Source organism: Prinia subflava, chromosome 5 (assembly GCF_021018805.1).
Source record: "Prinia subflava isolate CZ2003 ecotype Zambia chromosome 5, Cam_Psub_1.2, whole genome shotgun sequence".
Classification (NCBI taxonomy): Eukaryota; Metazoa; Chordata; class Aves; order Passeriformes; family Cisticolidae; genus Prinia; species Prinia subflava.
Genome location: NC_086251.1, coordinates 35,016,296 through 35,031,882, shown reverse-complemented (window position 1 = coordinate 35,031,882; position 15,587 = coordinate 35,016,296). Strand labels below are relative to the sequence as shown.

At 31.6% G+C, this 15,587-nt stretch overlaps 1 protein-coding gene across 7 annotated transcripts in view; it reads left to right on the top strand.

The window, feature by feature from the left end:
- Positions 1 to 15,587, top strand: part of NOVA1 (NOVA alternative splicing regulator 1) — a 140,489-nt gene that overhangs the window by 46,743 nt on the left and 78,159 nt on the right. For 2 of the 7 annotated variants that reach the window (XM_063398845.1, XM_063398847.1), the window contains exons 2-3: positions 7,462 to 7,546; positions 8,211 to 8,281. The exons of 3 other annotated variants lie outside the window; for them this stretch is intronic. The gene's annotated coding sequence lies outside the window, so the exon portion shown is untranslated. The remainder of the gene's footprint in view (positions 1 to 7,461; positions 7,547 to 8,210; positions 8,282 to 15,587) is intronic. 2 more of the 7 variants (XM_063398848.1, XM_063398849.1) reach the window with 1 other exon arrangement.

Sequence of the window (15,587 nt, the reverse complement as noted above, 5' to 3'; positions counted from 1 at the left end):
GTTTTGGAAGAGCTACAGTGTTTATATTTCACAGTGTGAAACACTGGGTGTGTGGTGCACAGGATAGCCACATAGTACCAATATTTAGACAATTTTTCACAGTACAGTTAACTTCTGAGTGTGTTTAGAATAGTCTAAATAAGAAATATTTTCACTGTGATTTCCTATGAATATTTTTTCCTGTTAAACTATCAATAGGTGTGATAAAAGCTCATCTGCAGTATGTATTCCTAAGTGTTTATATGTTGCTTATTTTGCATATCTCAGGAAGAGATTTAGCATCATTTCAAGCTGCATTAAAAAATTACATTAAACAAAAGGCCATTTTAAATTATGTTTCTCTAGCACTTGAAAAAGGTTTTGAAGCACTTCTGTGGCATTTATACACTGGGAGTATGTCAATGAACACAATATGTGTGTCCTCAAAATCCTTTGTAATTAAAATTTAGTTTTGTTCTTACCTTAAGAATTAGTTCAGTGTTGAAAAACAAAATCTGTTTTACAGGTATATTATTTTTGAGATATTAATTTTTTTCCATTTGAAATCAGAAATTGTTGCTGCTTACAAATGAAAACCCTCACTCAAAATGCTTTGGTTTTATTTCCTGAATTAAATAATATTGACGAGGTTGTCCTTCAGAGTAATACAGTATTTAATGATCGACTCTCATTTTCTTTAATAACCTCTGTAAAAAGATGATTATCTTACGTATAATCATTGGCTGATACACTTAGCAGCCCATCTATGATTCATTCTTTGCAATTACTCACACTTTGTAGCCTAGAGATGTAAAGAACTTGACACTTTTCTTGACAAGTATTGTTAATGGTTAAAGGTATTCTAAATTTTTCCATTCTACACTGACAATGCCCTTGATTATAGGTAGGAATGGCATCTTCTGGGTTGTGTGAGCATTCATTTTCAAATAACCAAATGGTGGTTTGGTACTTGAGCTTTCCCATGACTGTCCAAATTAATAACAAGCAGTTGGATGTTGTACATGGGTACCAAATTGTGATAATTGGAAGTTACTTAAATGCCACATAAACCAATTAAGAAGATATAAGTCTTTTCAGTTGCAAGACAGAATTTTAGATAACATTTAATAATATATAATAATTAAATTGTCACAGCATTTGAAGTACAAGCTACTTCAGCTTGAACCCCAGCATGGTTGGTTTTTATCTGCTAATGATAGACTGATGATTCCAATTTACGATGTGATAGAATATTGAATTTAGTTTTAGTGAACAGAATTTTGTTTCTCCGATCTTTAGTTTTTGTGACTAATAGAAGTAATAGAGAATTAAGAACTCTCAAAGCCAACAGCTTTATTGTGATGCATGTGCAGTATAGTTATAAAGCAAAGAAAAAAAGCAAAATCAAAGGTAACGTATATTAAGTGAAATAAAGCCATTAGAAGCTGAAACTGCCACAGTTTAAATTTTGATAAAACAGCAGCATACTGTTTATTTTAGATTAACAGTGTTTTTATGCTTTAGTTCTAGTATCTTCATGTGGATTGCAATAGGTTATCATCTTTGGCTTTTCCTTATGCAGTGGGTTCAGTTTAAAATGTTTTGAATATTTTTTAACATGAATTTTGCTTATTACAAGATGTTGGAAAAAAAAAGTAAAAATCCAACTATCAGTTTGAGTGGGGTAAGGTACATTGAGCAATATTATATCTTCCTGTTTGATTAGAAAACAGTCTTTTTTACAAGCATTAGTATAAATTTATTTTGCATGCTTTCCTGTCTTACTATGCTTTCTTACAAATGAAGTTTTTGAAATGTAAAAAAATGTATTTTAGCTCACCATGTTTCTATCTTCTTCCAGGCATCATCTCCTGTGCAGAAATTTTTCAGTTATACTACTGTTGAACTTGAGATAGTTGAAATTGTCTAAATGCTCATCAACTTTATGTAAATTCCATATATTCAGCGTTTGGTCAAGTAAAATTCTAAAAATTCATTAAAATTCTCTTCCAGTAAGCTAAACTGAATGTAAGCTGCCACAGTTGAAGTTATGTAATTTTCAGGGATCTGAGTTGAATATGTCTTGGAAACTTCAGACAGAAACTTTCTTCTTCAGGAAGAAATTCATATGATCTTCTGCTTATCCTCTCACTTAAACCAAATCAAAAACTAACTAAATAAGAGCATTTCCACAGCACTCAACAAGGAGAATGGCTTCCAGGGTTAGTGTAATGTAAATTGCAGACAGCTTGTCTTTTTCATAGTATATAAATCACCACTAGCTATCACTAGAAACAAAATCAAACCAAAGGAAACAACCAAAAAAACCCCAGAACAACAAAGCCAACAAACAAATGGTTTTTGAATCCTTGCATTATACAGCAATGTTTTTACATGGCCATGTGTTTGTGTTTCTTAAAGGTTATTCGTTTCCTAAACCCTGTAGTCCTGTGTTGTAGTACACTAAGTTTAGAGTGGAGTTTGAGCTCTGATTTGTGAAATTTTCTATAGATATTTTTTAATTTTAGTTGTGAATAGAACAGGGATGAAGTATTTTGCATTTTTGCATTTACTTTGACAGTTTCTATATTGTTGGTGCAGCAGAGGAGGGCTGTGTCGTCAAGGCCTGACTTACAAAAGGATCTCCTTAGGAGATTTTAAACATCTTACTCTTACCACCCTGACAATTTGTATTTCAAACTGGATTTGGGGCTAGGCAGCACCTCTACTTTATAGTGGGCAGCTTCTCTATTTACTTTAGAGTTGCACCTGCTTCAGTTGGACTTTGGTTTATTCTCTTTGTTCTTCACTGTGCATACTTGCATGTACTTTCTCTGAAATTTGTTACTGAGTGTAGGCTTGTTCTGTGCCAAAGCAGGAGATGAAAGCTTTGTGGTCTAACAATGAATAGAGGTAATAAATATTGCAAAGTTCTCTCTTGTGGAAGCATATGATAGCTACATTACAGATGCACATTGGTTCTTGATTTTGTTATTGGAATAGCTTTTAAAACTTAAATATAAGCCCTTCTTACTGTGAAAAGCAACTGCTATATGACTAGCATGTTGTAGTAAAACAAAAAAAGCAACTTTTGTTTCTCCCAGATTTTCAGTATATGGTCTAGTGATAAAAAAAATTAAAAATATATAATCTCTAGTATTGCTAACTCAATACAGAAAACTACCATGCAGTATAATAGCAAAGGGAAAACTGCTATATCTTTAAAGCCGTATGTTTGCAATATTATTATAAGTATAGTTCTGTGTGTTCTGTGTGTTCACAATTAAGACATTGTGCCATGTCTTAATTAGGATCCCTTTTTATATGGGATGGTAAAATAAAACTGCCTTTGAAATAAATTATTATCAAGTCATAGGGGTTTTTTCGAAGGTGGATTGCAAATTAACATGCTGGTTATGCAACTTGGATTCTGGAATAATAGGTTAGTTGTTTTGTTGTTTTTCATGTAACTTTTTGCTTTCAAAACACAGCAGGTGTTTGAAGACTTCCTTCTACTGTACAAGTTTCTGCTTTTAACTAAAGATAACTAAATTGTCTTATTCAGTTTTAGTTACTTGTACAATAAAGATGATTTAATTTTGTAATGAAACTTAATTGTCTAAGCCAATTTACCTAAAAAGTTTTACTGTACTGCCTTTCCAAAAACATATGAAATTCCACACTTATGTGTGTGTTTATAGATACACAAGTAGGAATTTGTTTGCAAGATTTTGAATATTTTTACACTTGCATCATTGGAATTTTTCATTGGGCATTCACAAAGTGAAGCATTTTCTATTCAGTTGCATTTTGGTTTTGGAGAACTTCAGTTCTGTAAATAACTCCATAGTAGATTTTCTTCTTTTTTTCTATTCACATGTGTAAAAGCTGCCAGACTAAATAATTTGTAATCTATGTGACCTTGTCTTCTATAAATTTTTGTCTTCTGTTTCAGTTTTATTAGTTGAAAACCAGGAAATAGTGCACAACTCTTCTTCTTTATTACTGAAGTACAAACCAAACATAGGAAGAAAATAAGCATGATTAGAAAATGCTTGAAATACACTTGTTTCTTGTACATCTTGAACTGTACTTCCTTTTTAAAAATTAGGTGAATGCACTTGAACTGCATGACTCTGAATATTTGCATTCTATTTTCTACTAAATTTCAGTTAATCAATCTCACCCTTGGGAACAATGCTTCGAATGTGAAGTCATTATTGCAATGCTGGTGTTAAGGAATTCAAACAAAATATGACTTCAGGAATACCAAAGTATAGACTGTCTGTTGTGTTTTGGTAGGTTGCTTAACCTAGGATTATGATTTTGAGAACGATCTTTTAACACAGTTCTAACAAAATAACAGTTTCACACAGCATCATGTTACTTTCTTTGAGTTCTTGATCTGATTCTTCCTTCTGCTGTTCACGTTCAGTGTATTTTCTTAAGAAATGAACAATCTTTGCTCACATCTCCTGTCTGTTATTAATTTTTCTTGGTGAACCAGATTCTTAGAGTGAATTTTAGAATTGAAACAGCCCACATTGTTTAAATCCTCAGTGCAGATACTGACCCTTCCTAGAGGTAGAACTTCTTCTAAGTGTGCACCTGTGAAGGTGGCCTAAAATTAAGGATGGATTGCTGTTGATTTTTTTATTCAAAATATTTTTTTTTAATTTTAAAAAACCCCTTACTCCCCCTTGCACTGAAATATCATATACTGGAGTACAAACAACCCTAAAGTATTTCTTAAAATGAAAATTTTAGTTGCCAAATAATAAAAAGAACTATAGGCTGCATATCTCTTCTACTCCTCAGATTTTCTTTCCATTTTAGATGAATATTACCAAAGAGCTGAGCTTCACTCCTTTGTGTAACAGTGAAAACGTGAAAATATACCAAAATGACCAGATAATATAATCATTCTGATTATATTTATCTTTTTTCTATGTATTCTTTATAAGATAAGAAGAATAGATTACTTTTATTTTTTAAATTAATATAATTCATTCTAATTAAAAATAAGACCATCAATCTCTTGTAAAATGATGGAATGGATATATAACCTTACAAACATGTAGAAGGAAATTCTTTTTGTGCCTATGTGTAGGAAAAAGAAGTTTCAGGGAAGAGGTTGAAAATAATTATATTATTGCCATAGAATATATAAATGTATTATTTTTATGGCATTCAGGTTTGTTCATTGGAGCAACAGATGTAATTTCTCTACAGTGATATTTTCCTGTTGTTTGCTAGATTACATTAATTGTGTTTGGAATAAGTAAATGGGTACCCAAATGTTTTAATTCCTCTTTGCCAAGTGTAGTAGCTGTGGTACAGTGGTGCTTACATGTTGAAATGCACTTATATTTTGCATGCACAGGAAGATTTGCATTCCTTGGTACTTCCATCTCACGTTTATATCCACTTCAATGTTAAAGAAAAGATGTGAGAAAAATGGTGCAACCCCACAGACTTACTGCTATCTTTCCTGAGTCTTGTCATTAGATTTCTCCAAACTACTGTATTAAATTGGATCTAAAACCAGGTTAAATGGTTTTATATTTTCTTAGAAGTACTTGGGTTATTTCTATAATAAGTAACCATTTCTGTCGTAGCACATCGATTTTGTGCATTTAGTAAAAATACTTGACACTAAATAGTGTGCCATAGGCATCATCTTCATCAACTTCATCTGCATTTTAGAATATATTCTAAATTTTCTAGAGAAGAAGTCTAGATATGAGCATTTTGGCATTAATCTACAGTGCTATGTATTTTCAGTGTGTTTACAGAAGAACTAAGGTAAAGGGTGAGGAAAATCATGGAACTTGTGATCTTAGCAATATTATTTTTTTTTAATTGAATATAGAGAAGGTGCTGGTCATAATACCAAGCTGTTACTATAGACCTTAAATGCATTTATTATATATACACTCATACCTAAACTAAATTATTAACTATGTATCATCATACCTAAAATGAAAATGTGCATGTTATTTTCTACTTTTGAGAAGGTCTTTTTCTTGTCAACACCTTTCTTGTCCAAAAGCTGCTCCTAGAAAAAATTTTCAGCCTTAGAATTTGGTCCATTCCTTTAAATACAGCAATCTATATGTTTTCATTTTACCTACATGCTTTGCTAAAAAATAAGTACAGTCACATAATTTTACCTTTTCTTGTCATAAAAATTGTGATTTTTCTGAATGTTTTCCTTGTCTCATGACTAGCTCCATTTGTATTGCTTTCAATTTTTTTTTTTAAACATAATGGCTGGATAGTTTCCATTTCTTGCAAAGTTTTTAAATTTGAAGAAGCATCTAATGAAGTTACTGATTGCATATTTGAATAGAAGATTTATAGAATCAAAATATATGCACAAATATATATATATTAAAATATTTGTGATTTGTGTAAAATATTTTTGTGATTAATTTTTGGAAAAGATTATTTTCTGCTTTTGAATTCTCAGATTGTTTTCATGAAGACTATTTGGATTTGTTTAGACTCTAAAAATTATTGTCTGTGCTTTCATTTGTAAGTCTAGTTGGAACATTAACCAATACTGAGAAGAAAATTCCTGTTGTAACACTATAGCTCTTAAATTTTTCACCTTAAAGATTCAATTGTTCATGTAGTAATCAATAAGTGCTTTTTATCATTAACCAGAAACTTAAATTTGAAACAGTGAAATTTGTGTTTTGCTATTCTGCAAAATTGTGTTAAAATTTTGAACAACTCCTTTATTTTTTTGTGCCTGTATATTACAAAACTAAACTAAAATCAAAAGTACTTCAACCAAATAAAAAGTACTAAAGCACATAGTTAAAGTTCTATGAACTTTATAGTATAAATATTCTTTAGGATATGTTTACTGTTTGTTAGATAAGAATCAAGATTGGAGGTAGTAAATCTAAAAGTTGTTCTAATTTCTATTTCCCAGTTTTGTCAAGGTTATATTGTAGGACTTCTGCTATTAAAGGATCATCTTCCATTGTGAAATGTAATTTTACCTTGAAGTCCTCTGATGGCAGTTCTGTTTTAATTTCTTTTCACTTCTTTCAGTATAAATCTATATCACTTTATTTTAGTGGATGAACAATTATGAAGATGAAAAAATCAAATGCCTTGGGCGACATTTACCTAAATCCAGAATGCAGTGGATGTTCAAGGAGTGTCATTTATCTCTAGCAAGAATATTAAAAACAAAGGTGGCATTTTTGTTCTCAAAACTGAACACAGCATTAGAGTTCTTCTGGTATTCACTAGTTTTCAAAATGAGCTGCAAAGCATATTAGTCCACCCATTCCTAAAAACCTTAGCTCTTTTAGAAATGAGGGAACTAGTTCAAACCAGATATGCTTGTTAAAGAAAAGCCAGCATACGAGGTCTTACAGTCATTACATAGGCAAAAAAAGCAGATACTTCAGTTTCAGAAATCTGCAGAGCAGTGACATGGCATTCCATTCAATTTTTTACCAGATATCACAGACTGGAAATGTGAGCTTTGGCTGATACTGCTGGGAAGGAGAGTGCGTCAGGCAGCTGTAATTCCCATCCTGTAAAGGTACTGATACTTAAAGTCTCTGTAGTCCAAATTGGTACACAAAAATACTACAATGTTGAATTTGGACCTTAGATATATTTTTTCAAATTTCTGCCAACTATTCTTAGGTGTTCTGTGGATACATTTGCAGTTTTTTTGCTCTTTAGGTAAGAGTAAGGAGAACTTACTCCTTACTTTGGAGTTGTTTGCAGGTTGCTTCCTGAAACACTGTCTATGGAATGCAGTTCTAGTGTTTTTGTAGTGTTTGACTAGAAAAATAGTTTTCTGAAGTCAATGGCACCAAGTGTTTTAAACTAGGCCAAAATTTTGTTGCATGGACTTGTAAGTTTGGTCGCTCTAAAATCAGGCTTTGGAGCATTTTGAGTCTCATTGAATCTTTAAAAAATCTGGTTTTAGTGTGAGTCTTAGAAGTGTGAGTCTTAGAAGTGTGGTGTTTCTGAAAGGTTTCAGTGCAGGGTGAGCTGCAGACAGTTCAGGTGCATTCGTTGACCATATCTTACCAGCATCAGGTTTGTCTGCAGTACAAAAACTGAATTAGTTTGTGGAATAAGAATTTTTTTTTTTTTTTGTGGTATGTCCTTAAGGAATCATAAAGCCTAGAGAGTAACTGACATTAACGTGACTCCATGTACTGTAAAACCCATTCCGTTTTATATATTTTCAGGGAGTATGGAGTGGCACAGGAAGGAAATGCCATATCGCTGGAAAGTTGCTCTAATTCAGCACAGGATTCTTGTGAGAAATTACTTCTAATATTACATCATCCTATTCTGTTTTTCACAGTTTACAGTCTAATTTCTTCATTTTTTTTATGCCACTTTTGTTCATATCAGTAACCACATTAAAATACATTTAGCAGTTTAAATAGGCTTTCATGAATGTTAGTGCACATCTACTGTGAGTTTAGTACTATGTATTTTGCCATTATTGTGTTATATGAAGGCTTATGGGTTTGTTAATAAAATTATTTTTCCTTTTTAATAAGGCCTGCTATTTTATAATGCTACATTTCATTGGCTGACATGAGGTTCAACAAATAAAAAATAAGTCTCAGCTGCTTCCACTCTAATGAATATTTCTGGCAATAATAAAGCAGCACTTTAGAAGGGGGAAAAATCAGTGCCCTTGCAAAAAAAAAAAATCAAAAAACCAAAAACCAAACCAAAAAAAAAAAAACAGTAACAAGAAAAAAGGCAGATGGATATTTACTTATATTATATTTACTTATATTATATAACAAGATTTTAACTTATATTATTTTAACTTATATTATATAACAAGATTTTAAAATCTTGGGGTTTTTTTTGCTTGAGCTTGCTATCTTCCTCTAATTTATCACTGCTTTTCAAACACTAGCTTGAAGGAAGGTACTTTTTCCTCTACTCTATAATGTCAAAGAGCCCACCAGAATTTTTTTGAATTTTATTTTTATAGGTATTGACTTAAGATCAGGAGTGACACTAACAAAACTCATATTTTGGGATGTAATAGCAGTCTTATTCTGTAAAAATATCCAAAGTGTAAAAAATTATTAAGATTAGATTTTCATCATATATTTAGAAAAAACATGTGTTACAAAAAGATTATCTTTTAATTAGGGAACTGCTTTGTACTCCTGGTTTGGGCGTGTTTTTTTAGGTAGTTAGCATTTGTAGATGATTCATTAATTAGGAGGAGCAGGAAGAACTATGGCCAGCTTTATAAACTTCTGTTGAACTCTCTGCCAAATTATAAATGCAATGTCAGATGGAAGATATCGGTGCGTTTTTTCCTCCTATCTCTAATCTCCAAAAATAGATTATTTTGTGTTTGGCAAGCATAAGCCTGTGTTTTTTCTGCATTTTAATGCATTTTGTACAAAGTAATCCCATATACCCAGTTGGGTATATGGTGTATATATACCAGTATTGAGTTAGTTGTATCTTCCTTTTCTTTGAAACTCATTCATTTCAGATTTTGTTCTATTAGTTAGTGATTTCCTCTTGTTAAAATTGTATGACTCTACTTTTTGCTCCCTTTATCTGTTCTTCCTGAACTACATCTGTACGCAATTTTTTCATTCATTTCAATTACTGAGTACGGCTCTGTAGTCATGATCAACTACAAGAAACTCTTGTCCATTTGTGACTTTGTCTTCACATATCTCATCATTTGATAGGTTGCCTGCCATCATCTCACTTTAATCTGTGTGCCAGAGATTTGCTTCCTAATATTCTTCATTGATATACATGATCTTACACACAGATTTGGTCAGGAGTGTATTTTTGTTTCTGGCAATGATGCACATATCTAGTGTTCCTGTCTGTGATTCCTAGAACATCTTGTCTTGACTGTGGTTATCCTATAGATATTCTACTTAGATGAATAAGTCATTTGGAAACTGATCCCAGTTCTCTTCACAGACCCTTTCTTCTTATTCATTTTTGGTTACTGTGGACAACATACCCTTTCTTTTCAAGACTATAATTTGTCTGTCAAATTTTATAGCTGATCTATGACATTTCAGATTGCATGCATCTAAACTTTGCTCTTTGTTTATAAAAATCTTCACATGCTTGTTCTTCTTTACAGGTTACCAGAGTCTTATCTAGGTCCTTAACTTTCATTTTTTCAAAAAGCCACTTTCAGTCATTTGTCTAAAAACTCTCTGATCACACCACGTGAATTTAATTGCTTTCTAACTTTATATCTTGTCAAATGAAAAATGTTGTCACTGCTCATCAGTTTTCTGTACTTGAATTCCTTTTCCTAGAAGGAATTTTACCATGTTGAACTCACACTTTTTGTTGATGATTATAGTTTCCCTAAATTACGTGTGATCCCTTGCATGAAGAAAGTTCTTCTTAAAAACATTTGAGCTTTTGTATTCCTTCCCAGTCCTGCATAGAATCTGTCTTGATTGTCAAATTATGAATGCCAAAGATTATAGTTCAACATATGCTGTACCTTATGGATTATGAGTTAATACCATTTTCCCTTTGCTGATTTTTTAAAGGACTAATTACAAACATAAGAACAAAAGGAGATTTAAATATCTGAATAGTTTCTGTCATTATGTATATGTGTTCACTTTTGCTTGAAACACTGATACTTTTCTCTTACTGCTTTAAACACTTTCTTCCATCTCTTTTTCTTCTAGAGTATAGGTCAACATGTTTCCATTAGTATCTGCTGCCATGATGTTCAGTGGTGAGGAAAGTAAGAGGGAAGAGGAAAGAATCTTGATATATCAGCAGCTATTTATAAAATCAACATTAAGCTAGAATAAAGTTCTTAAATTCACCAGTAAAACCGAAGGATGTTATTATTGATGCAAAAAATACTTTTTTTTTTTGCAATTTGCAGAATTTTTTCCTGTTATTCTAATTATGTAGAAGGTTTAATAATAAGGATTACTTGATGTATGTAAATTAAATATTGTTATATTGTGCTTGTATAATAGAACATTTAAGTGCACAGGAAGCACACAATGTATTATTTTTCTAAGGTGCTGCTGTGACGTACAAGAAGTATGTTACTCTTGGGAAAGCTATGCTGTGTGGACTTTGAATTCTGTGCATTGATAACTGCCTTGTAATTAAATTATGAAAATACGTGTTCAGCACGTAACATCAGATATTTAATCTTCTCCATAACAGAGGAAAATTCTTGCATTCATATGTTTTGGTTTTAACTTGTTTAATGTATTAGTCATAGTAATGAAGATATTTTCTACCTGTGTTAGTAAAATACTTCAGGCTTAGTGTAGAAACAAATCTATGTCTGAATGTCAAGTATGTACATATAGTTTCTGATTTGTATTTTCATACATTATAGTTTAGTTTGCAAGGTCATGATATATAGAATATATTTCTAGAAATGTAGAAACTTTGAGTATTCATATTGCTGAAGTGTTTCAATATATAGTAACCTCTTTTTCCTTCTGCTGTGTGGCTTATAATAGTAATTTTATGCTGATTTAATGTCTTCCTTGAGAATACTTTCAAGGACATCTTTGATTAGATTGATCAGTCTTAATGAATATGTATATGTATTGAACTAAATTGTAGGTTGCATTTAAAAATAAACTGTCCTGTGTGTATCACATTATAATAGATTGCAATGGAAGACTAGAGCCCTCTATTCTAAATGTGAGATCAAGTAACTTTAGTTTAAAAATTATGTAAAAATAAATCCCATAATTCAAAACTTTATTCATTATAAAATTTAAAATTAATGTCTTTTCCTTTACAAAGAGGTATTTTTTACAGTCACTTTTTTTTTTTTTCATTAGAAGAAAGAGGCCTGGACATTAGGGAACAGATGTGTTTAATATGAGTAAAATAAAATGTGTGTGCTCTGTGAACTTGTTGCTAGTCAATGCCACTTAGCACTTTTCTTGAAATTAGAGGAGGGTGCACATGCAAATGTCTTACTAGAGACATCCTGTCTTTAGAATACTACTTTTAGATAGTGTCTTAGTAGCTTAAGAACTTTTCTAACAGTCTATCTGGTATGATGAGGTGTAGGATGTTAATCATATGTGTTTAGCTGCCAGTCATTGTAGTTTAACTGAAAGAGCTCTTCTTCCTTTCTAATGCCTTTGTTCATCCCACTTCAAAATATTTGAAGTACTATGGGAGCACTATCCTGACAGGTGGCATTGTGAAATTACTTTATCAGGTTTCAATAGATGCTCTGTTTCTTGAAGTTGGCTTTCTATCTGTCATTCCTGAAAGTCAGGTATGACTTTAAAGATTCAACCATTAAAAAAAAAATTCCTTGCCAAATTTATACTCATACACAACTTATCAATTAATTATAAAAGGTACTTATTTTTAAACTAATTATATTCTGAACAACGTTTATTTGATAAGGCTTTCAATAATGCTTAATTTGTTATTTATTGAGCAAGTCTCTTCAGGATGACCAGGCTACGATCGTTTCTCAGCTTGCTGTCACTTCAGGACTGACAGAAATAAGAGACAACAAAAATTCTATCTATTAAATTACTTGCTAAAGATCCAGATCACAGTAGTCATACTTGCTATGTGGACATCAAGATTTTACTCCACTGGGAAGTCTCACTGTGACTATAGTTCAAGCAGGCATTAAAACTTAAAATGGAAAATTAAGGTGTCAGTTAATCAAGAACAGTTCCACAGTTGTGAAATGCTGTAATATATAAAAATTATAAAGATTTTGTATTGATAAATCCTCCTAGTATTTTATTATTATTGTTTAAATAAATAAAACCTTATTTAATTACTTTTAATTAAGGTATTTTATGTGATTGCTATTTTTAAGTTAGCTTCATTTCTATTTCTCATTACTACAAAAATGGTAATGTAAACAGATTTAGAATGTTTCACCCAATAGTGAACTGAGACTTTTGCAGTAACCATTTGTGAAATAACAGAATAGTTAATAATTTTTTTTATTTACTTGACCATACCATCCAATGCTGCATAACAAAAAATTAAAACAGGTATATAGAATTGTATTTATTCTATAAAAATCACATCCAAGTGCTTGTTTTGTCAGACTTTTAACAGAAGTGAACAAGTTTAGATTATGGAGGGTATAGGTTCTTTATTGCTGCTAAATTAACCCATGCATCAGGACCATGAAGAATAAACCAAGAAACATAGGGGGATACGTGTGAGAAGGCAAAAATTAATCTCTAGATAAGAATGTTAACTACAGGAAAATGCTTTTGAAGTAGTTGGCAAACTAAGGTTTATTGTTTTCAGCAAATAATTTAAATCTAAAATAAACTGCCTGATGACAAAAGTAAACAATTGTTAATATAAACCAGACTAATGTTTTTATCATTATGTAACACTGGATGGATGTATTTTGTGTAAATGACAGAATCTGATAACAAAGGGTTCATAAACTATTAGACATAGAAAATTATTAGGTTTTTATGAAGTATTGTATGTTATCTCAAAGATTTATTTTAACAAGGAATTTCACCAGAAATGGATATTTCCATGCAAAATTTTATAAAATTTTGTCAGTTTTTAAATGGAAATGTTGTTTTTGAGTGTTTTTTAATTGATATATTTTTTTATTTATTTTTGGGTGCTTTGGTAAATTAGTAGCTGTAAAGGGAATAGAATATTTGAAGTGTTGTTATACCCAGTGCATTTACACAATTTTGTGCAGACTTTTTTTTGTTATGACATTCAGATTTTCTTTCAAAGCCAGTGTACTTGATATAAATATTACTGTAAAACAAATGCTTATGTATAAAATCACTATCATTTATGGATTTCATATGAGCATATATTTACTCTTTTCGAGACCATTGCTTTTACATTCACATGTTTAACTTTGTAGTCATTAAGCTGGATATTTAATACATTTTTACACGTTTGCTTTTAGATTTTAAAACCTTTTTACACATCTACTTTTAGTTAACTTCAAGCAGTTACAGCATGTTTTTATGCAATCATATTTGTGCAAGTGTAGTTTTGTTTGCATGTCTGCTAACATAACATTGACTTTTAAAATTCTCAATTCACTGTCAATTTGATTTTTTTTTCTTGATATATTAAACTTATTTATATTTTAAAATACACTCACGTAGGTAGACCTTCCTTTAAACTCAGGGTAACTTAAAAAGTTCTTGCTAGCCAAATGAAAAGAGGGAATCTGTCTGACCTAAGTGAAATAGCTCTCAAGCTCTCTGCATTCATACTTTACATTTTCTGTCGTCTGACATACAGAGATGTATCTTGATTTCTCAATTCTATCTTCTTGTGTAATGACTTAGAAGACATAATGTCTGTCCTGATCAGTTTTGCAATGACCTTGTTCTGATTAATGAAATCTGATGTTCGGAATAATTATCCCTTAAATTACACTTCATGTGTTGAGTTATGTTTTTAACACAAGGTCTGACAATGTGTAAAATAAAATTGTATTTCAATAATGGCTTGCTCAAGCTCTGTAATGATTGCTGCTTTCCCTAAGGAAGAAACTTCGGTATTCAGGAAGGACCATACCATGTGTTGAATGTCTGTATTTATTGTATATGTGGCAGTAAATGTGAATACATAAGCAGATTGTGTTCTGCTGAAATCTGTGATTAAAGTCCTGAGCATCAGTATGAGTTTTTAAAGATTTTTACCTTCAGAAATATGCCCATTACAAGTCCATTTGTGCTAAAGTGAAGTGTATACAAAGGTGACAGAAATTCTACTACTTAGTAACAAGCACTTGCAAAAGTACCACCATCCCCTTTAAAGCATTTTTAAACTTTTCTCCATGAAACTTTCTGTATTAAAGAGAGCATGAATCAGTCCGTTTCCTGTGCCTTCATGATTCTGCAGATATTTGACGGATATTTAGCGGAAGTAATTTCCAGATTTTGAGAATTGCAAACTTACATTAGTTCTTGTATTAGAAGCCAGCCTATAGTTTTAACTGTGTCCTCTGAATCTTTTCCAGTTGTAATGCTTCATTTGGAGGCAAAAGGAGGGACTGCAGTTCAATATGGTCACCACATACAAACACACATTTATGTCATCATATGTCATCTCACACCCTTTTCTGGTTTATATTCCTTTAGAAATTCTTAACATTTGATTTTCTCTTTGGCTGTTAAACTGAGTCAACTTTTTTATATTATAGTCCAAAATTTTGCACTTGAATAGGTGAAATAATGGACAGTTCTAAGTCCATTATTTTTCTGTGTGAAATTAGAATTGTTTTCTTGCCTTTGTGCATCACATTTGTGTACATGGAATGACATCTGCTATTCTTTTACACAGTCACCCTTCTGTGGTTCGTCACTGTGACATATATCTTCATTGCCTAACAACCATCATCACAATGACAGAATCTTCAGCACTGTCTGCTCCCACTTTCCAGATTTTTGACTGGCCATATGCCTGTAACACTATGGATGATCCCTTTCTGTTGTGGGAATGGATAGTTTGGCTTTTCCCTCTTTAATTCATCAATTCTTCCATGCAAGGGCTTTTCTTCTTATTCTGTAGTGGTTCTGTTTCCAAATAAGCTTTCGGAAAGGACATTTTTGAAAACTGTTTAG